The sequence below is a fragment of the Rattus norvegicus genome, chromosome 2 (genome assembly GCF_036323735.1).
Source record: "Rattus norvegicus strain BN/NHsdMcwi chromosome 2, GRCr8, whole genome shotgun sequence".
In the NCBI taxonomy this organism is placed as follows: Eukaryota; Metazoa; Chordata; class Mammalia; order Rodentia; family Muridae; genus Rattus; species Rattus norvegicus.
Window position 1 is genome coordinate 124,484,544 of NC_086020.1, and position 22,849 is coordinate 124,507,392.

General features: G+C 38.3%; 1 long non-coding RNA gene across 1 annotated transcript in view; it reads left to right on the forward strand.

The window, feature by feature from the left end:
• Positions 1–4,911: 4,911 nt before the first annotated feature.
• Positions 4,912–22,849, forward strand: part of LOC134485732 (uncharacterized) — a 38,116-nt gene continuing 20,178 nt past the window's right edge. Inside the window, exon 1 of the long non-coding RNA XR_010063993.1 lies at positions 4,912–5,068. This is a non-coding gene — a long non-coding RNA (uncharacterized LOC134485732). The remainder of the gene's footprint in view (positions 5,069–22,849) is intronic.

Genomic DNA, 22,849 nt, shown 5'->3' on the forward strand with positions numbered 1-22,849 from the left:
TTCATTCATCTCACCATGCATCTCATGCACTGAAAGTATAACTTAAACTACACAATAGGAGAAATGTTGTTGTAATAATATAATAAGAAAAAAGAGTATGGTTGTCTTTTACCCCGCTAGGTCCGCACCTCAGTGCCCCAAGATATCTGCTCCATATCTTGGCGGAAACATATCTCAGCCGCACACTTTCCTACACTCAAACCCTCACATAAAAGAACACACAACACAATAATGTTTGACCCAACTGATAAGATACATTGCCCACTTAAACATATAAAGCGCGGTACCATCCATCCCTCAAGAACATTGATAACAACCTAAAAATACACAGAGCAGAATCTTAACATCACCTGCTATGGCTTCTGCTCTCTCTCAGTCTCCTGTCTCTGTTCTAGTCTCCTCCTCTTCCTTCAAAGTTTTCTCCTGCCCGTCCTTCCTTCTCCTCCAATGACAGGTCTCCTTCTATCCTGTACCTGCCCCTCACCTGTACTTTACAAATTCAATGGGGAGAAGGTTCTGGTGAAGTCACCTGAGTCCTGAGTACATGACTAGGCAGCTGTCCTTGGGGCAGTGGAATTAGCATCAAAATACAGAGAACTTCAACAGAAGTTGAACAACAGAAGTTGAACAACAGAAAAACAGTAAATGAGCCAAAGAATTCTAATACAGTTATTTCCTCTCTATGAAAACTACAAACCAAAACCAAAACAAACAAACAAACAAACAAACAAAACCTCACACAGAACTGCTCCTCAGTCTGGCCCTTACATATGGCCTCTTTCTTTGTTTAGGCACGCTGTAAATTATGAGAACATTAGGCAAAACCTTTTAAATATAAATATGTAAGTCATAGCATGAAAAGCGTTTGAAATGAATTTTATTTATACAACTTTAGGGATTCATAGAACTGTTCATTTCTTTTAATGAGCTGGGGGAAAAACCCACAATTTCATTAGACTCAGGATAGATATAAGTGGTGAGCAATCTGATAAGGAGAAAAAGCAGAGGTCTTCCTGAGTTGACTCCCAGATCTATGCCATTTAATTCAAACAGATTTAAGGGTCATTTGAACTCAAATCAAGATGAAAAGTAGAATTTCTCAAGTACAAGCTTTCTCTTTCTGAGCACAGAGACCTATCAAGTTTGTCTCCTGGCTACCCTCTTTGTAATAAACGTAGGGCTTGGTGGATAATGAAAAGCAGCTGAGGGGCTAAGGTACAGAATACTTCTTTTCTTCTTCTTCCAACTGTGATTGTTCTTATTCTTCAAAATCTGCCACAAATCCATTTCATCTTAGCATGAGGTGAGGTTTCTATTAAAGACTTTTCGAGTAGCAGGGGTCAGCGATCCAGTGTCAACCAGGCTACCAAAGAATGTTGCCCAGCAAAGTCTACCAGGAGGGGAAGGAGTGAGTGCACAGGCAACAGGATTTATAGTGAGTCTCTGCACTGTCTTACCTTTAAGATTGGCCAGATCATGCCAGGAGAGGCAGGAGAGCAAAATGCGTGTGTGATCCCATCAGCTCTGGTGACTGCTGTAAGATGAGCTGAGTTACAGTTTACCTTGCAAAATTTTGACAGTTGAAATGTTGATATGCTCCCATTACAAGCTGATATGATGCTGTTGTCTCTGGGTACAGACAAGGTTAGTAATTTCAATACTTGGTCTTGTTCTACTCATAACACAGATTCTAAAACAGTGCAATAACAGCCCTTATTTTATATTGATTGAAAACTAAAATTAGTGTGGAAAAATAACTTAAATATGTATGCTTTTTTCAATTAACAGCCACAGTGAGCTTATTGGCATGGGTGGATTCTCTCCCATTTCATTTAGTCTTCCATGCACTCAAGCTTTTCCTACTCTGACCATTTACTGAGATTTATTTAGTATCTACTACAGACATGATTTACTGAATCAGAATCAGAAGAAATCTACAGGATGATATTTCAGGTTAAATTCCAGTTGATGACAGGTCTGAGAGAGATTTCCAAAACAATGATAGTCTTGAAGCACACTCCAACATCCTCTATGGAGGCTAAATAATGAATTTTATTATGGGATGAGGAGAAAATAAAGAAGCACATTTGTTTAAGAATTAGACAGTGAGCCAGGGGACACGCAGATGAGCTGTTACACATTCCACAATTGTTTTTCACAGTAATTTAAAGTTTCAGTGTCTTCATAATTGAAATATTTAATATCATGACAGCAACACTTTGCTTCCTGTTGACTTCCTCAGAGAGTCGGTTAATGCTGTGTGGTTACTGAGAGAGTTTTACATGTGGGATCAGTAGAGATACCATGGGAATGTTTCTGCCTTCATAGGTCCTTCTGGACTTAAAGAACATAATTTAATTTGTCAAGTTAACCTGAATCAGCATTGTTGAATGCTGACTTTTTATTCTCTACAAATACAGGACAATGTGAGCTATATATAATCCCCCATCTTCTCGCTACATGAATGACAGTGAGTATATAGGGACAGTCGGATGTCTCTCTTCTGGGTCGTCCACAGACTCTCAATGCAAGGGACATTTAAAAACAACCATCTACATTCACTCTTCTGCAGTCGCTCCTGGCTGTCTCAGAGCTACATTTTACTTTGTTTTATTTGATTTTTAAATAATATAACTGCATTTGGGAAACTTTTAAGGTTACTCAAATACTCCAGTGGTTTTTATTTGTTGTCCCACCCACCAAAGGAAAAATAATAAAGCCCTTAATTAAATGTATTTTCAGCTTTACTTCTACAAATAAGTCAATATTATGAATCATATGAGGTGCCATGAAAGTTTACCTCCTCCCCTTGAGGCACAAAGAACAATTTACTATGTCATGAGAAAGTATCCCTTTAGGGGCTCTGGTTGAGCAGGTCAGCCCTTCAACATAATAATCATATATGTGGACACACTAACATTGAGTGGATCTTGCCAGGATACTATGCCTTATTTCAGGGTGGTTTCCACCTTGGAGGAGTGACATAAAAGATATAAACATCTATTCATATAATAGCCCTCTTCTTCTGCCTACTTCAAATGTCTTGTCATGAACAGGCAAGTCTTAAGTGGTCAGAGACATCAGCTCAATGGAATGGCAAGCAGGAGTTCTAAGAAAGTAAATCATTCATTTAAAGGCATTGTGTGAGCATGTGCACATGTATATCTGTGTACACTGTGTGTGTATGTGTGTGGGTTCATGTGTGCTTAGGTATGTGTATGTGAGTATATATATATATATATATATATATATATGTGTGTGTGTGTGTGTGCATTGATATATATGTGACTGTATGTACATAGTGTATGTTTTTGTATTTATATGTGCATTAGTGTATTCATACATGTGTGCAAAGTTTATGTACATGTATGAGTGTGCATGTACATATATACATATAAAATGTGTGAGTGTCTGCTCTATAAGTACATGCATGACTTTGTTATGTATATGTACATGAGTATATATGTGTGTATGTATGTATTTATGGGTATAAATTTGAATGAGTATAGGTGTATGCATTCATGAATATTCATGTCTGTGTGTATACATGATTGTGTGTATATATATTCATGTATGTGTGTGTGCAAAGTTGTGTGTTTGTCTTTGTGTACATAACTATGTGTCTGTGTATGTATAGTTGTGTGTACATAATTGAAATTACTGTGTATGCAAAGCTATATATTTAATTATGTGTGTGTATGTGTGTATGTGTATATGTGTTTTGAGTTAAAGAAGAGGATCAGGGTATGCAAACTAAGAACACTGGATCATAAGTAGCCAGAAACAGAATAAATGACCTAAAGGTGACAAATCTGACCAGACCACAGAGGAAAGTTAGAAATCTGAGAAGAAAGTTAGAAATGGAGCCATTAAGCAAATTCAAGTTCTTTAGTGGGGCATAAACACAGATATACTTATGAGTAAAAGGCTTCTTGTCTACGTCAAGTTTAGTAAATAAATTGCAGCCTAAAAGAGAGGCACACAGCTTATGAGATTGTTCATGTCACATAGCATGAAATTAGAACTGTCTAAATTGAGACTGTGGCAGATGGTGAGGTTTCAAAAGAAAGGGATGGATGTGAAGCATGTGTAACGGTGACATTGATTGAGCTTACTAATAGGAAGTTTTGTGGGAGAAAATGACTCAAATAAGAGAGCACAAGCAGTGTGGAAGCATCGAGACTCTCCCTCAATGGCACCAGGATGTGTGCAAGGAAGTGGTGGGGTAGTCACCCACTTGGCAATGGAACACCACAGCCAGACATTTCCTGGACCTGCTGAAATTAACTGCTCTATTTCCTGCTAGAAAAATAGCCCACTCTTCACATCCCAGCTAAAATATGGCCTGGCCATTGGAGCATGCCTGGAGTCTTCCAGCTATATCTCTAACATGACACTTTGTCCTCAGCTACCACTTTCCCCACCATGGCATGCATCATGGCCTGTAGCACAGGCTTGTCTGGGCAAGCAGACTACAGACCTCTGTTACTCACAATTCTTTAATAGTCACACTAGGAACTCCTTGCTTAGCCTAGAAACACCCCACTCCCCATATAATAAATGTTCTCTGAATTGAACTAAGTAACGGTATTCTTCACTAAATTCCTTTCAAATGAAAACAATAGATGCTTTTGGTCCCAGCCTTGAGTTGAAGGTAAGGTCATTTCTTGCCAGCAGGGTATGGCTGACTTTAATTAAATGTTTTATGCCCTTCATCTGCTCTTGGGTAACTTGTCTTTTAAAACACAGGAAACATTAATCTGCAGATGAAGAATATAAAATCTTTTTACAATATTTTCCTCGGTTACAAGTAGGTTATAGACTAACCACAATATTTCTGTTCCATTCTAGAATCCTAGAAGAATGCACACTATCAATAGACACCTACAGCGAGGGTAATAATGCACACATGGGACATTATCACGTCCGTATGCTGCTCTCCAGGACTGAGAAAAAATAGAGGAGTGAATGTCATGACTTAAACAATACAAACATGTGCACTGAGTTCTTCCAAGGAGACTTCACATGTGGGAAACATAAGTGAGAGTTTTGTATGATCCCCTGTGTGGTAAGCCCTTACCCCCCTTCATTCTGTATACCTGAACTGTAACACAGTGTGTGTCCAATACTACTCCCTAGGTGGGAAGGTTGGGGGAACTGAGGAGAGGCAACCTGTAGCCCAGGCAGCAGTCAGTGTCAGGGCAGATGGCCCAGCTCTCAACAGATTTAAAGGAAAAGTTCGTGTCACCCGGGTGGCTGGGTTGCTCCACAGTAAACATCAAGTTGAAGATACACTAGGTTGTATCTATGAAGTAGTTAGATGATAAAGAACTGAGCAGAAAAACAAGCCGAATGAGTGCTTGAAGCTGAAAAATGTTCAGTGGTCATCAGGGAGGCTGTGATTTGTCATTTTCCTGCGTGCAGGAGGTGGTGAGGTATTAGGAAGAGTTACTTGTTTGAAGCTGGTGTCATGGGTTTTTTTTTTTCTCTCATGGTCATGGCGTGGTGGTGGTCTCATGGGGGATGGCTCCCTACATCACAGTTGACAGAGGTATGTGATGACAGAATTATGTTTGATGATCTGCACTTGATTTCACCTACAGGACAAACTGTCCACCCTGTTATTTAAGAATCCTCTATGTCTATGATCCTGGAACACAGTACTCAAAGTAATTGATGAATCTCATCCTTACAATCCTCCTTACTTTCTCTATGTAATTCAGAACTTAATTTGAACAGGGTTCAGTTAAGTATTCCCCTTCCATATTTAAACATATTTATAAACTAAATGTTTAACTTTCCTTCTTAAACACTTCTGGAATACAAAACCTAATTTTTTTCACCTCAGTTTCTCTTCTCTTTCTTCCTGACACATTTGGATAAAACTTACACTGTATAAGTCCCCTCTATCTGAGCAAATTCCAGGGTACTCCTTGAATTCAGTTCTTTTTGTGTCTGAACCGAAAACATGACTAAAATTCTAATAATTATAATTTCTCATCTGGATAGCTTAAATGAGTCTTCAATTTCTTCTCTGGTTGTTTTTCTTTGGTTGGTTTGGACATATAAACCAACTTTTTTCTTTAAGATACCAACATGTAAACATTTTAAAAGATGTACTTACTATATTGTATTCGAAAAATCTTCAGCTTCAAAGAGTGTGAAGAATTTCTTGTATTTTTTCAGGACAAGTAGAATCGATTCATACACCATTCATTTTTCTGCTTGCTGTCTGTATGATAATAAGAAAGCAAGTTTGTGTAAGATCTCATAAAACCTCACACTCTTTTCCTTTCCTATTTTTCTAGCATGCTATTTGCCTTGCCCTGCCTAGAATGTGCCTCCCCACTTTTGTTGTTATAACTTCCCTCATTGTTCTCATGCTCACCACTTCCCACCAGTATGGAAATGAACATTGCAGAGCATTTGAGGATGTATGTATCCTTATTTCATTTATAGCATTAATTTAATCGATCTTCAAGCAATCCTATTTGTAGATTTACTTTAGATTTGTTTAATGATCTGCATGCTTATTTATTATAGTGATTTCTATCTTTCAATTTGATTGACATCTTCAAATTTTGTACAGTATTTTGAATTTTACAGGGGAACAGAATTTCTGGTGCAATAATGGGACAAATTTTATCCTATTTTGTGCCCAAAGTTGTTAGTCTTATTACTTCATTGGATGGCATTTCAAACAAAATAATTATAATACATATTATTTGAAATTAAATAAAATTTGTTATTTTCATTTAATTTTTGACATATTTTGTGCTCTCTCTCTCTCTCTCTCTCTCTCTCTCTCTCTCTCTTTCTCTCTCACTTAATGCTTAACCTACATATGTATTCCAGAAAGACAATCAAAGTGAGAGCAAGGAAAATATTTTGAGAGTGTATTGTCCCTCATCAATTAAAAGGATCCAAGGCTTAATTTTGTTCCCCTTTGCTTTAAGGCAGAAGGCTGAAAATAGCAATAACACAGTCTTCACATTTTTCAGATGCCAGGTGCAGAGACCCTGTTTTCACCTTTGCAGATCAAAGGCACATGCAGCCTACAGTAGCGGCAAAATATTTTGACCCCAGAATGTCTGTATTGGTCTCTGACAGGATCACGTGGTGACAAGGCCAGTGCCCTGTGGACTGGTTATCAAAGCCCAATTTGCTGAGTTCTTCTATTCCCAAGATGCCAGGGGGACCACGTAACAGTACAAACTTTCCAAAGTGGTAGTTCCATGTTAGACGGCAGCATTTATGGAACAAGCATTCAGCATAGGGGTCCCCACGCCCAGCGCCAACCCTCATGATGTCTCTGGCTAGAGTTCGGGCTGTGTGTTGTATTTTTAGAAAATATTTTACACATTAATGCATTCAAACTATTTGTTGAACTGGGTGAACATGCCACCATGCTTTCAGTTTCAGAGGTGATAGAAATTTTCTGTGACCCGTTGGCATATCAGAGCCCACAAACAGGAACCCTAGAAATAAAAGATGTACCTTCCAAACTTTTTTCTATTTTCACAAAACTCATTCTGATGGAATCTAGTATCTCCAGAATTTTATGAAGAATATTAATGACAATTACTACATCAGCATAATTGACTCTTTTAAGTGTTTCCTATTGTCCAATTTCAGTAATTTGTGAATTTATCCTGTGAATCTTTAAAATTCTTGAGCCTACATTTCCAGCCTCTTTGTTCACACTTGGGTATAATAATAACTAATTACAAACCTTCAGTGAATTATGTCTGCCATATATCACAAACCTTCAGAATCCTACAGTGTTTTTAATTCTCTTGAAGAAATTTGGGATATATTGTAGAGTTACCTTATCTAAGATTTGCATCTGGAAGAGCACAATAAATTTATAGCATGTTGTGAAAAAAATGAGATTCAAAAAAATGAGATTCAGAACTTGGGAAAACACTTGCAGTAAATGGTTGTGTATGTTTGCTTGTCTATCTGTTTCTCTCTGGGTGTAAGAATGCTTGTGTTTGTGTATATTTGTTCTTGTGTGTGCCGGTGTGTGTGTGTATGTTTCTGGCTGTGTGTTTGCATTTTTGGCTGTGTGTCTCTGTGTTTGTGTGGGTGTCTCTCTGTGTCTATCTGTCTGTCTGTCCACTGTCTCTATATCTGTGTGTCTGTGTTTATGTTGTCTTTTTTCTTGTCTTCTGCTCTTAAGAGTCACCTCAGTAAAGTATTTCAACATCTTTTAATGTGGCATTCTTATAGACCTTCCCCTTACTTATACACACAGAACCAATAGCAAATACTTGAGTGTAATTCAGTTTGAACATTATCCCTTCTAGAAGCTAACTGAGATGGTAGCATGGAAAGCTTTTTGCTTGTCTATTAAATTTGAAAAGAACATCACACATTATCAGATGGCATGGTTGGTACAGAATTAAGAATAAGAGGCTATGGTTCTGAATACCTTAATTCTTTTGTACATTAACTCATTCGTCCTCTTTAGTAATGTGATAAATGAAAGATTTCTCCATTTGACAGAATGTACAGAGAAAGAAAGTGGCTCCTTCAGTGCAAGGGGTATCCAAACTGAGGTTGCCATATTGGTCTATATTCTTGGTATTCTCTGAGCTTTCTGGGTTTGAAAAGAGTCTCTGTCATTAAGTTCTAGGACATTAAGCCATTAATACTTAGATAATCCTTTTTGTTTAATTCCAGCTGTGCTCTCTCTTTTTGATATTCTCACTAATTCAGTGTTTTCATGATCGATTGTCTGCCTAGGACTCAGGGATGGATATTCTAATTCATGCTTTACACATTTTTCAATGTACAATCTTATCATGGTGGCTTCTGGTAACACATCCTCAAGATCAATGGGTCACAGTCTTGACCCATGGTTTGCTACAAAGTTTTAGTTTTTTGCATGTCATTCTGGTTCTCTTCTTAGTTTCCACCTCCGCTGCCTCACTCATTGCTTCTCGATGTTGTCTATTTCCCAAGTTATCCTTCTTGTCTTATTAATCACAGCTATTTTCGTTATAGCTGCCCCATATGAAATTGTTTCTTGTGGTTGTTCTGTCTGTTCAGCCTACATGAGGCTTTTTATTACTAATTATCTTCATTTTGCAGAGGTCAGGTACCAAATGGACTAAATGAGAATTGGAACACATACGAACAGCTGCACAGTGGTTTCACATTACTTGACTAAACTTCAGACTACTTTTTACCCACTGCGACTATAGTTTAAGGGCTCCTGGTCCTCTGGTGACATTTTGTGGAAAATTTGCCATGCCTTTGTTTTGATGTTTCTCACAAGGACCAAGAGGTTTTGACACCCAAACCTGATACCCCTCACATAACCTAAAGCCTGTGGCACCCAGACTTCTTGGAACCTCACATGGATACAGTACAGAAGAATGTGTGTGTGTGTGTGTGTGTGTGTGTGTGTGTGTGTGTGTGTGTGTGTAGATGAGTGGTGTCCAGGAGTCTCACAACTATGTTTTGGGTTCTCAGTAGACTTGGGATAGAGGAATCTGTAATTTCTCCTACTCTCTAGATTGGTTAGGGTTTGATAAAATCTCAGTTGCTTAGGCTCTTTTAAAATTGTTTCCCTTAACAAAAGACCTTTTAAAATAATAAGGAAAATTAGATTACTTCAAGACTGTTATTTTTTTTCTCCTGACAAACTAGTTACCTTTATCAGTAAAATGACAAAGTCAACTTCAGGAAGTCAGAGTTGATTCTGGGCCACAGTTGCAGAAGGAACACAATCCATCACCATGGAGACATGAGTGACAGCCAAGTTGGAAGAGATGTTCATGTTTCCTGGAATTCTGGAAGCAACATCCAGTGAACCGATTCTTTCAGTGAGGATCTGCATTCTAAAAGTTCTACAGCTTCTAAACATCCATATAAATCAGGGACCAAGATTTAAAATACAAGATTCTATGGGAACATTCACATTCAAACATGAGCCCCTTGTTTAAAGCAGGAGACTTGTCTTAGATATCCAGAGTGAGGGCCTGTTAGGACTCCTAGAGCTTAGACATGGGGAAGCATAGGGATCCCCTAAGAAGGGGGATGCCATAGGCTTAGTATGTGCTAAGCCTCCAGCAACCCATCAAGTAAGTCTTGGCATTCTTATCAAAATTGGCCTCAGCTGTCAGGCTCTGCCTCCTCCATCTATGCCTCACCTCTAAGAAGTCATTCTTTTTTTTTTTATTAACTTGAGTATTATGCCCAAGAGACGTATAGCTGGATCCTCAGGCAGTTCAATGTCCAATTCTAAGAAGTCATTCTTGATACCCAACTGCCTGTTTTACTATTATGAGGAAAACATTATTCCTTCCGAGATGAATTACTTAATTAGTCTAAAGAGGCTTCTCTTTTACTATCAGTTTGTCCAGCTTTTGTGATCTCCTGTTGATGGGCTAACAACTTTCAAGCTTGTAGATCATGAACCAGAAACTAAACCGTAAGAGAGTGCTCAAACTTCTACCCCAGCAATTACTTAGCATAGTCATCACTGACCACCATCTAGCATAATCAAAAGAGCATCCTGGCAAGATTGGCATCAATCAGTGTGGGGCTGAGAACGAAGGAAGTACAAAGTAAATGCTTTTGTCCATAATAGTGGATTCTTATCAAGGTCTTAGTTTTTCCAGTTTATTTGTGATTATTTCTTCCGAATTTTCATTAGCTTCTCCCAATAGTGTGAGTTTTCTGTGACCTTTATTTATAGTTGTGTTACCTGCTGTTCTCTTCACGACACAATTTACATCTTTGGGGAGTAAACAAGAGAGAATTTCACAGTGATTTAGGAACCAGCTGGATATAGAAAATTTTTTCTCTTCCCAGGAAGCAACATCCACTTCGATGTGCTAAGATGCAGGATGCTTTTGTATTCACAGTGACTCAGACATCTTCCTGGATTTTTACTCTGAAGAGATGTTGGTGTAGCGCTTTCAAAAATTCCAGCCTGTAAATAATAATTTGCTAAGACATTCTGGCAGAATTATGTTCAATTATGGGCCTGGAAAGGAATGCACAGTTACTACACAGAGCCGAGAAATTGAAATGAGCTGAGACATGTGTGGCAGGATCTTCTGCAGATTATAAAATCTCCCACTGAGAATACACGGGAAGTATTAATAATCTGACAGGAGCTGTCAGGGCTCATGGGGTGGTCTTATGCCAAGCAGGATAAGGGATACTTGAAGGGAATAATACTACCCAAGAAGGAGCAAAGCCTACCATATACTTGCTGCCATTTCAAATCTATACTTTGAGTCTTGTATGTGGCATATTACTGATAAATAAGTCCATTAGACAGGATAGTATATAGGAGAGGAGGAGCAGTTAGTCACATGTGTACAACACAAAACTATCCTTTCATTTAAAAACAAATAAAATATAGCTGTCTCCTGAGAGGCTCAGCCAGAGCATGAAAAATACAAAGGCGAATGCTCACAGCCAACCACTGAACAGAGAATGGGGTTCCAACTGGAGGACTTAGAGAAAGGATTGAAGGAGCTGAAGGGGTTTGCAACCCCACAAGAACAACAACACCAACCAGCCAGAGCTCCCAGGGACTAAGCCACTACCCAAAGATTATACATGGACAGACCCAGGGCTCCAACTGCATATGTAGCAGAGGATGGCCTTGTTGGGCACCAATGGGAGGAAAAGCCCTTTGTCCTACCAAGGCTGGATGGCCCAGTGTAGGAGAATGTCAGGGTGGGGAGATAGGAAGAGGTGGGTAGTTGAGGAGGGAGAATATCCTCATAGAAGAAGTGGGGGATGAGATAGGGAGTTTATGAACAGGAAACTGGGAAAGAAGATAACATTTGAAATGTAAATAAAAACTATCCAAAAAAGAAAGGAAAAATTGCCAACAAAGGCATACAATTTATGAAAAAAATTGATCTTGTAAGGATTTGCTTTCCCAAGATTTGTTTGCAAGCTCCTCCAACCTCATCCTTTTTCAATATACCAAGAGGACATTCTGCTTCCTGATGGAAAACTGTTTGTATAGAGTTAGTGTTGGTTCCATGTACAGAATTTTAGAGCTGATCACTTGGCATTTGATAAGCAATTTGGGGAGCATCTTTAGGAAAGATCTTTTCTCAGCTGTTATCATTCTGTCAAATTGTCTACATTGTTCTTTGTCTAGAAATGATCTCCCATGATATTTTCTTCTTTCTGTGTTAGATTATCTATTGATGTTGTTCTCATGGTGTTGTTGATGTTATCATGTTGCTATATGATGTTGTTTAGGCAACAATATCATTGTGGTATCATGAGTCCTCTATCATCTCTAGAAGGAAAAATACTCACAGTAGACTTCCCTACCTTCTGCACCTTATAGTCTTTATGCCCACTCTTCTGTGATGTTCCTTGAACCTTAGAGGCAGAAGTTGCATTGAAGATGAATTTGTTGGGATTAGGCACCCCACCATCACACATTTTCTCGGCATTTTGGCCAGGTGTGGTTTTATATTCAGCAATCACCTCATAACTTATGGAGCTGGCTCCTTCTTAGAACCTTACAAGACAGAAACTGCCTCTTGCCTAGACTATACATGAACTTTTTTCAGAAGTTTCTTTACTGAAAAATCTTTCTAGATCTAATTAAAAAAGAAATATTTAAAATTGTTATATATCATTTATAACTCTAAATTGATTGAAGCTGCTCAACCCAAGCCTTCACATCATCAGCCTGCTTTACTTTCTTAAGGTTGGACTGTGGCTGCCAGTGTGGCTCCTGCACGGTCATTCCATAGTAGAGCAGCTCTCATTTTCTTCTGGTCTCTTGCCAGGTCCTCCTTACCTCTCTTTCAAATGTGTTTTTTCACTTCACCACTTGCCACCCAACATCACATATGGTCACTCCTGAAACACTATTGTCTGCAAATGAGTTACTCCTGCAGTATACACAGCTACCCATACCGATTTACCAGAGGAAGTCGTACCAACCAAATCCATCTGGATTCTTGTTTGACATTTAACAGAGGAAGGAGTGAATACCAAGAGACACTTCTGTTATTATTTTGTTGTTCTTTTGGTTTTGTTAAAAGATGGTTGGGTATGCATACACAGCATGAAAAAAATAAGAAAGCAAAGCTTTTGGAGGCGAAACTAAAACCCACACTTTCCTAATCCATGATATCTCCTCAAGGTATTTAAAGGACACAAGTACGTTCAGACACAAACTTAGTTCGTGTTTTCATTGTTGATGTCATGAGATATAATATTGTAACTACGCATTCTATTAATCTATCTTATATTGATTTTTAAAACTGATATGGATAAGCCTTGTTAGCCACAGACCTTGCCCTGTTGATTCTGATTTTTTCAAAGTGGGGAAACAATTTTGGATTTACATAGAACTTAAAACCCTGTAGCTTTATTATGCTGAAATGCTTTTTGTTAACACTACAGGAATTAACATTCAAAATATTAAAATTTAAATGACTAGCTTTTTGTTTATACAGGCATGATTACTTCAAAGGGGGGAAGTAACCAATATTCACTAGATTATCATATAGTTAGAAGCTAAATTTTTCAAAATTCTAAAGCTCACTTTTGACCACTGTCTTTCCCTTCCTTATAAATTTGAAAGAAGACTTTGGCCATGACTGTATCCTTTTTCTATACCTAAAATCTTTATCTACATGAATGGATACTTGTAGGTTAAGATGAATTTCCAGAATCCATAGCAAGTAATTACAACATCATAATTTTTATGAAGATTAAATACAGTGTTGTGTGGTACTTTATGGTAAGATATGAAGGGGATCCTCTGTCCTTCTCTCTGCATCCACCCTCCCTAGACATGAAACACATCCAACAAGACCCAGTGGCTTTACTATAGACCCAAATCTATGTTGTAGCTTTCTTGAAGTTCTTAACTAATTTTATTTTCAAACTTGGGTTCTTTTAGTGAGGATCTGCATGACAAAGGACATGTGCTTGATCAGAGGAGTCATGCTACATATGTTTTGGGCATTGTCATCTCCTGCACAGTCTTCTGAAAGCCACGGTGGCAATTTGTAGGGGGTGAGTGCAAGGTCAGCAAATTACATTGTGTTCTAATGAATAAATGAGTCCAGTATTTCTGGGAGTGTACAGAGCTCTAAGAGTGTTTCCAATGTAAAAGGTCACAGCATTGGAAGAAGGGTAGGGTACCAGAGAACCTCATGATATACCTCATAACTCACTTTCCTACATTATGAGCCACACAGTGAAGGGAAAATGATAGTATGTGAGGCAAGACGAACACCAAGGAACTCAGGGCTCTGTTTTCTTTTTCCATCCAGCCTTTTCTTGTTCAGCAGTGAGACAGAAAGTAGAGAGTACACTGTGTTCTTGGAAATGTGGAATAAATCAATTGAGTGAGATCTATGCAGGGTGTCCTGTGCTTCCAGTTGTAGGAACCATAAACTATGCATTATGTGATTTGAATGAGTTAGATACATGAGTAAAAGTTATCATCTCACTAAAGCAAAAACCATATAGTCTAGAAACTGGTTAAAAAACAACACTAAGAGTTTGAAGTTTTGACTTCAATTTACTTATGAGGACATAACAACAAATCTTACCCAGTAGAACAAAAATCCTCAGAAGACATTAGTTTTTCTATATTTTGATACTTTCCACTGCATTTACCCCTTGCTTTGTGAAGGAAGTTTCCTGGATGTTCACTTCATGTCGTGCTCTCTAAATTACTTAACCAGCCCTGCCACAGGCAATAGCTTGAAATCATTTGGTGTCCATGGATGAAAGGCCGCCTCAGAATGACAAAAAAGAACGTTGGAAGTGAGAGCGTTTCACTTGGCTGCCAACATGCATCCAGACCAAGGGCTGTTTGCCATCAGAGTTTTCAGTGAGAAATAATCTCCTTCCACATTTAACCAGCCATTTGGGGAGGGCTGTGCTATCCACGTCTCCACCCACTGTGAAATCATTCAAGTGTTTCCTGGACCAACAGGAGCTTCTAACTACAGTTCTTTCCCATTGTGTCATTTCTTGTATTGTCAAAATGCCCTGGGAACCTGGGAACTCGAAGAAAACTGTCCTCAAAGCCTGATTCATATACATGACCATCAGATCAATCACAATGCATTTGTTCCCATTCTTCTTTGAGTTCATTTATTTCTTAACAGTGGACAAATGCCCTAGAAAATTGATAGATATGGGAATGGATCTTTGAATTTTAGTAAATCAGTATTGGCTCCTGTGTGTGTCCATTTCCTATACCTCTCAGATATACTGGAGAAGTTATTCATAATGAACAAAGGTCTCTTTGGCTCATGATGCTGGGGCCTGGGCAGGCATGACAATGACAGCAGCAATTGTTCTGCTCCCAGCCAAACCATCCTGTTTCTTTACTTCAGTAAAGAGGAATAGAGGCAGGCATGCATACAAAGAGAAACAAAAAGGCAAAGGCATGGCATTGAAATAAACTGCACTGGAGGAACACCATCCTGTGATAGCTTAAATTAAATCCAGGGAGAAAGGTAGAAATGCATGCTTGAGAATTCAGTCTGGAATAACCCACACCTCCTCCTACAGAGTCCATCTACCAACTGTGCAGAGCTATTAAATCACAGGGGTTTCCTGGGAGGACACAGGCTCAGCACCTCTTTCCATTTGAGACATCTATTTTATTATTTTCTGTATCATCTGTTTATATTTTATATTCATCAAAATAGAATAATGTTAAGATATTGAACATGTGGTAGAAAAAAATATGGGTTAGAGACAAGAAGTGGATGGGGTGGGGGTGCTAGTGACTCAGAAAATACCATCAGATAAACATGTATTTACATTAAGATTTATAACAGTAGAAAGTTTACAGCTATAAAGTAGTAATGGAATAATTTTACAGTTGGGAATCACCACATGAGGAACTGTATTAAAGGGTCACATCATTAGGAAGGTTGAGAATCACTGGTTTAAAAGAAAGAGATTCTGGAAAAACAAGTGGGTTATTTGGATCAGTGCTGAGAATGGCAAAACAGGTATATCACAGGAGTAGGGAGCAAGCAGCAATATCCAGAGATTAAGTGCCCTGGTGTATGTGCCCATAGATAAATTCTGACTTGGCCTTAGTGTAGAGTGTGGGGACATAGATTGTTTTTTTGACACTTTAGAAAATTCAAAGCATTTCACTTGAAACAGATGTTAAAATAATGAGCTAAATACAGATTTTGTACTCATTAGAAAATTCTCCTTTGTCATAATGAAGAGCAGCACTGAATGAGGTAACTGCTAGTGTATAGCTGTAATCCTGTAAGGAAGGGCAGGACGTTGCCAGAATCCTCAGGGAGAGAACACAATTACTATTGAAGATAGACTAAGAAGGAGACAGGGGTTAGTTAGGCCAAGCAGGTCTGTAACTCAGAGAAGATGTACTAATGACTTAGTACTTAGCACCTCATTGGAGAGAGAAAACAAAAGGAATAAAAATGACCAGAGTATAAAAAAGCAGAACAGGCTTAGGGATGTCGAGGAGTCTACCCTCTCCAAGATCCAAAACGGCTTATCTTACACTGAGTGATCAGAAATGTTCCTTAGGAAAATATTTAGAAACAAACATCTGTGATCATTAGTTTCACTCTGAGACATCAATTTCTTTCCTCTGGATTAGGTACCCTTATGGGTATTCATAGTCTTAGCTGAATATGACTTATAAAACCCAAGCCTGAAATGAAATGTAGGTCAAGTTCATGGGGAGGTCAGAATTTTATTTTGCCAGTAAATGTTAATATATTGACTAAATATATACCTCTCTATCTCTGATGAAGTTAGTGGATGCTTTGACTTAGTCATTCTTGTCATGATGAAGAGAGTGAAGAGGCCACATGTGTTGAGGGCATGCTGTGCTTCAGGGACTACAGTTAGATCTTATATGAGCTACTTTGTCCTCGCTGGATACTGTGGAGATAAACAATATCTTTGTTTTACAGGCCAGGAAGTGGTAGCTCTGTATTACAAGCCGAATTTCCAAAGCCAAATAGCAAAGAAACAGACTTGAGTAAGAGTCTGTTAAAATGGTATTGAAAGGGGGAGAACTGCAGGCACTGTCTGATCCGGGCTGAGTGGGTCGTGTACACCTTCCGTGGAGCAATCTGTTACGTCTTCCATAGGTCAACACTGCAGATCCAGAAAGCCTTGTTATTTCACCCACAGCTTTAATCAAGTCCCAGTGCGTATGGTTGATCCCAGCCACCAGCACGTTCCACACAAACCCAGTGGGAAGGAGATGTTAAAGTCAGCTGGAGCCATTGCTTCCAGGCACAATTATTGCCTTGTGTCCTTTTATATGATCCCTGCAAAAGCAGGTGAGCTTAGCTGCCTGACTCACATGAAAATGCAATAAACGTTTACACAATCCCCCACTTAAAGAACCTCCGTTCAATTTCCTATTTGGACTTCTGTCTGTAATAAACCAGCAGATGAGACTGCTACATGTGCACCCCTTAAGAAGAAGCCAAAAGTTGGCAAGGCTTGGAAATAGGAAACTATGTTTCTATAGTACTCTATTCAACTCCCTGTCACCAATACTTTGATCAGCATAGAGTGATGTGACCTCAAGGTCATCCTACCTGTTAACAAACTCAGAATGACCCCATCTGCCCTTCTGTGACCAGGCAGAAGGATGACTATTCTCTGGTTTTTGAAGTGATATCAAGGAGGATTTTCAAGAGGAAAGTCAGCAAATTTTAGAAATTGATGAGTATAATTTCCATTCCTTGCATGGGGGAAGAGGTTACACTCAAGAGCCCTGTGATGTCTTAACATCTTCTAAAGCTTCACCTCGATTGAAGTTGTAGTGCACTTAAATCAATCCTTGTCTCTTCTGCCTTGGCATTCCTTTAGTCTCTTGCTTTACAGAAATTTCAGTGCTATGTCTCCCTCTTCCTTTTCCTAGGATTTGATTATGAAATATGAAATAATCCTTGAACACAGGGGTGGGTCCACCAGAATGTAAACACATATAAGAAGTGTAGACATGAGCAGGTATGTGGACAGGTGAGCTGATCATATAGAAATGTGGCCACAGAGAATAAATACTGAAACTTAACAGAAAAAGGGATTGTCTGGCGGTTGCATGTTATGCCTTGTGGCCAAAATCCTCCTGGTCAACAAAATGCAGAATGCTAGACTGCATTTACCGTGCACCACCATCAGCTTCTGGACTTGCAGGAAGTAAAGTGGCTCAGAGGGGTGGAGAAACACAGCCTAAGACATGGGCCTCAGCCCAAGTGAGAGAGGTCACAGGTTGAATGCAAAGCTGGGGTTCCCTGACTCCCGGGCATCCAGAAACCACTGGAAACCACATGGAGAAGAATTGGGGGATCCGCAGGCCCTCATTGGCAATTGTCCTTAGCTTAGCAACAATTGTCCAGGAGCACAGAGGGGCATCTACAGGAGACTCAGACTGTGCAGCTCTATAAGTGAGGCTTCCTCCACATCCCCCAGTTGTGGTTCTTGAGGAGAGAAACAGTCCTTGGTTCCAAACTGTTTATTGATTGTTCATCTTGGAAAATGGGTGCACATAACTTCCTTACAGTGGACCAGAAATGGAATGCCTTTTGCAGGAAGGAATGTCTGGGAAGGGAAATTTATTGGCTAAATACTCAAAGCCCGTGTAGATACCTCATTAACATGGAGAACTCTACTCTGTGCTACTTGACCATTGGTCACATTCCTATGTGGGGAGTGTGGTTACGAGTTCCAGGCTAGAAATCCTGTAGGGAGCAGGGAAACTACTACAGTCTTCAGACAGGTGCTGAGGGTCTCTGAACCCACACGATCTTAGCAAGTTCCTGGTACGGTCCACTGTCCCACATTGTCTAATGTGAAATTTGTACTCTTCACACTTTTCAGAATTTTTGTGTACTTTCACTAAATATTAAATCTTGCCACATATTAAGTTTCTATTTTACATCAATAATGTTAAGACATGAAACATACAGAAGTGAATGTGCACACACTAATGCGTTTGTAATGTCTTCCTGACAGAAATATGTTTTCCGTATGTTTAAACAAACTTTATGGTAAATGCATATATTAATAGCTAAGTGCATGCGTATGTTTTAAACATTAGCTGAGATTCACTTAAGAAAGCAAAAGGCAATGAAGTCACCTCTGGCTATACAGTAAACGCAATGGAGAAGCAGACTGTAAAGGTTCTCAGAACTGGGACTTCACAGCAGTTGAGGGAGAGGTCACCATGACCATGCTGTGTCACAACAAAAGCACAAACCAATAGCACCCCTCAGAAGAGACACACAAAACCCAATCCTTCTCCGGTTTATATCCTAGCTATTTAGTTTCCATGGAATTTAATCAGGCCACCGCCTTCCTTTATTTATGAGGAGGTTGGCATGTCCTGAATGCACAAATCAACTTTGATTTGAATATCTCCTCCTCTGGTGATGGAGATAAAACAAATATGTAAATGCGAAATCCTGTTTGGGTGACCATTGTGATTTGTATCATTTTCTAATTGTAAACCAAAGAAGAACCGAGAGCTCCAAATGCCCTGCCTTCACCAGATTAAAGCCAAGGGGTTTCAAGAGATCTTACATTTAAATACCAGTATGAGAAGTTGGCATCAGAAAGAGGTTATGGCCATTTGATTTTTGCCAGGTTAATTGTTCAGTCTCTTGGAGAATTTTCTGAATTGGGGGAAAGTGAGTTCTCAGTTCTGTTCTCCACTGATATTCATTTGCTTTTATGTTAATTTATTCTTATTGTTATGCTAAAGTATACCTGTGGCAAGCTATTGGACATATAACCAAACCGAAGATAATTTCTTAAAAATACACACTTTCCCACCTAGTGTGGATGAAGGTTAGTTCAGGTAGACTCTTGCAGTCACTGCCTCTCCTGGGAAGATCACCCTGTGCCCCTGTTTGAGCACCAGAGAATGTTTCCTGGTAAGAACAAGGCAGAAACTGATATTAGCACTGTATTTTCCCAGTAGGAAAACTTGCAGTGTTGTCTTTCCTTGCTGGGTCATCATCCTGTCCTTATCACCTAGCCACCATTTGTAAAGTAGGGATTCGATTTCAATTTCACCTGGAATTCTGAAGAATTTTGTTTTATCTCCTTGAAAAAAAAAATCTGATGATCAGGACACTGAAGAAAGTTATAGCTTTTTGTAATCTGGCATTTTTTTTCTTTTGCTTTCAGTTTAAATTTAGTTTTGAAGTTATCATTTAATTATGGTTTCCATTCCCTTACCTCCCTCCAAATTATCCCTTACAACCCTGTCCATTCTCTTTCAAACTTATGGCCTCTTCTTTCTTTGTCACTGCATGTGTGTATGTATATATATTCTTAAATATGACCTGTTCATCCATATAATGTTATCTGTATGCATGTTTTCAGGGATGACCATTTGGGTCTGCAAGACCAACTAGTGTGCTCTTCTTTGGCAAGGTCCTCATCTCCCACTCTCATCCTTTCTTAGTTGCCTATAGTTCTTTGTATAAGGTTGAGACCTCTTGAACTTTACCACTTGAAGTTTGATCTGTTCACTGACAGATCTCCTGTTCAGCTCACATTTGGGTGGACACAATGTCACAGCAAAGTCCCTCATTCTCTGGCGGTTAAATTTTTTTCTGTACCTTCTTCCAGAATATTCCCTGAGACTTAGGTGTGGGATTATCTTAGAGATAAGTCCCTTTGGACTGGGCACCAAAACTCTGCATTCTGACTCATTGTACTTCTCTATAGTGATCTCTATCTGTTGTGAAAAGAAATTTTCTTGATGAGGACTGGATGGCCCTTATCTTTTCTATATTTATCTGTTATGCAACAAGCCCAATGTTGAGCTTTATTGATTACCATCATCCTCTATATTATAGGGACCCTTTCTAATTTTCTCTGTTCTGTTCTGGAGCTTCTCAGTATACCTCCAAAATATTTTCTGTCTGTGCTTATTTACATTTCTGGGTCTAATTTGTCTATTGCCTTCATTTCTTAAATCCCTGTTAATATGTTTGAGGAATTTGGGATAAATGAAACATCAAGTTTAATGTTTATGTCATTTTAAGAATTTACCCAAGTACAATTATGAGTAGAGGTAATAAAATTGGTTTCTGGGGATTAGAATTCAAACTTTTAAAATTGTAATTACAGCATTCAGTAAGTCTTTTAATCTTGAGGAACTCAGTAAAATGTGTTTGATAATATTATGTTTCTTATAGAATTTCATGATAGAAAGAAGATTGATAGACACAAGGACAGATGACTGATACATATATGTATACAGATGGTACAAAAATGAAAGGTGATAAAGATGGGTCATAGAAATACTGACAGATGATCAATATATAAAAAGGTGATAGAAGTATATAAATAGGTAGAGAGATAGATGATAGATTAGATACATGATAGGTAGATAGATATAGATAAACAGTACATAGATGGAAGATGATAATTGTAGGAAATAGATAATTGATGGATCATATAGATAGATCTATAGTGAATTGATGGATTGTTATAAAATAGATGATAGATAATAATAACATGATTAATAGGAATGATAGATGATATATAGACAGGTGGATAGGGGATAAAATAGATAGGAATCATAGATGATACAGCAATAGAAGAAAACAGGAAGCACATTTCAAAATTAAGCCTCTCCAAGAATCATAATGTTTAAATATTTTATGTTAAAATATTTCATTACCTTTACATCTATACATTTGTTTTATTTCAGTGAATTATCTCCTATATTTACTATCAAGGGAATTGATTTCAAATTCTAGAAAGTATGATTCACAAAGAGAAATAAATACAGCCTAATATACATGGTGTACACTGTATACACAGAGTGTTACTAAGCACCCATCCTTATTAAGCATTGAGAGCAAGCAAAATATTAGTCTGTAATTTTACGTTTTTGAAGTTTACAAGAATTTACTTTAGCTCAATAGTTTAATAACCTGCTTCCCTTTTTGCTGGGAATATTGACAGTCCTGTGAGAACAATGGGGCCCTTCCATAGATAAGAATCATTAGTCTTTGCTCTGACCTTGGGCCCAGGCCAAGTTACATGGCACAATGAGCCAAAGACATCAGAGAAAGGACAAAGAGGGACAAAGCAAAGCAGGGGTTATTTTTGGCAATTCTTTCTCGTTCAATCCACAATTAGCAGCTAGTAATATTCTATGATCTCAAAATATGCAAATCATATGTCTTAAAACATAACCACACCTTGCATGCATAGTTCAAAATTCACACTTTCTTCACAGTGGCCATTGCTATCATCTGCAGTGTTTCCAACAATTAAGTATAAATGAAGGAGATAAAAGTTATAAATTTCTCATCTTATTTTACCCTTATTAAGTTATAATCCTCCCCAAAATTAAGTCATATTTTATGCATCGAAAACAATTTGTTATTCACTGCCTGTCTGTTTATAATAGTGATACAGAAAATAACATAAATTGTGTAATTTTAAAGAAAATAACATAAAGATTTATTTTTACTTGGCTTCTAGACATGTCTATGTACTTTATGATATATGTATATGTGATATATTTATGTATCATAAATTTTCTGTAAGATTAGAATGAGAAATAGAAATAGAGAAAGCTGCTCTATATAGAGCACAACTCAATTTCGTCCAGGCAGGGTAGACTGAGGCTAGGGCATGAGCTAATCTATCTTGGACAATTTCTGCTCCTTTCAAACTTTAACTCCCTATGTCCTAGATGTAAGTTCATATACAGGGAAGAATCATTACTCTTGATAAGAACACAAGTGACGGAGAGAATCTCTCCTAAGTTTTGGCTCAGTACATTTTGTATCAATCAATATCTTGTTTTCTCTTCTATGCATTGCTCTGGATCTTCCCT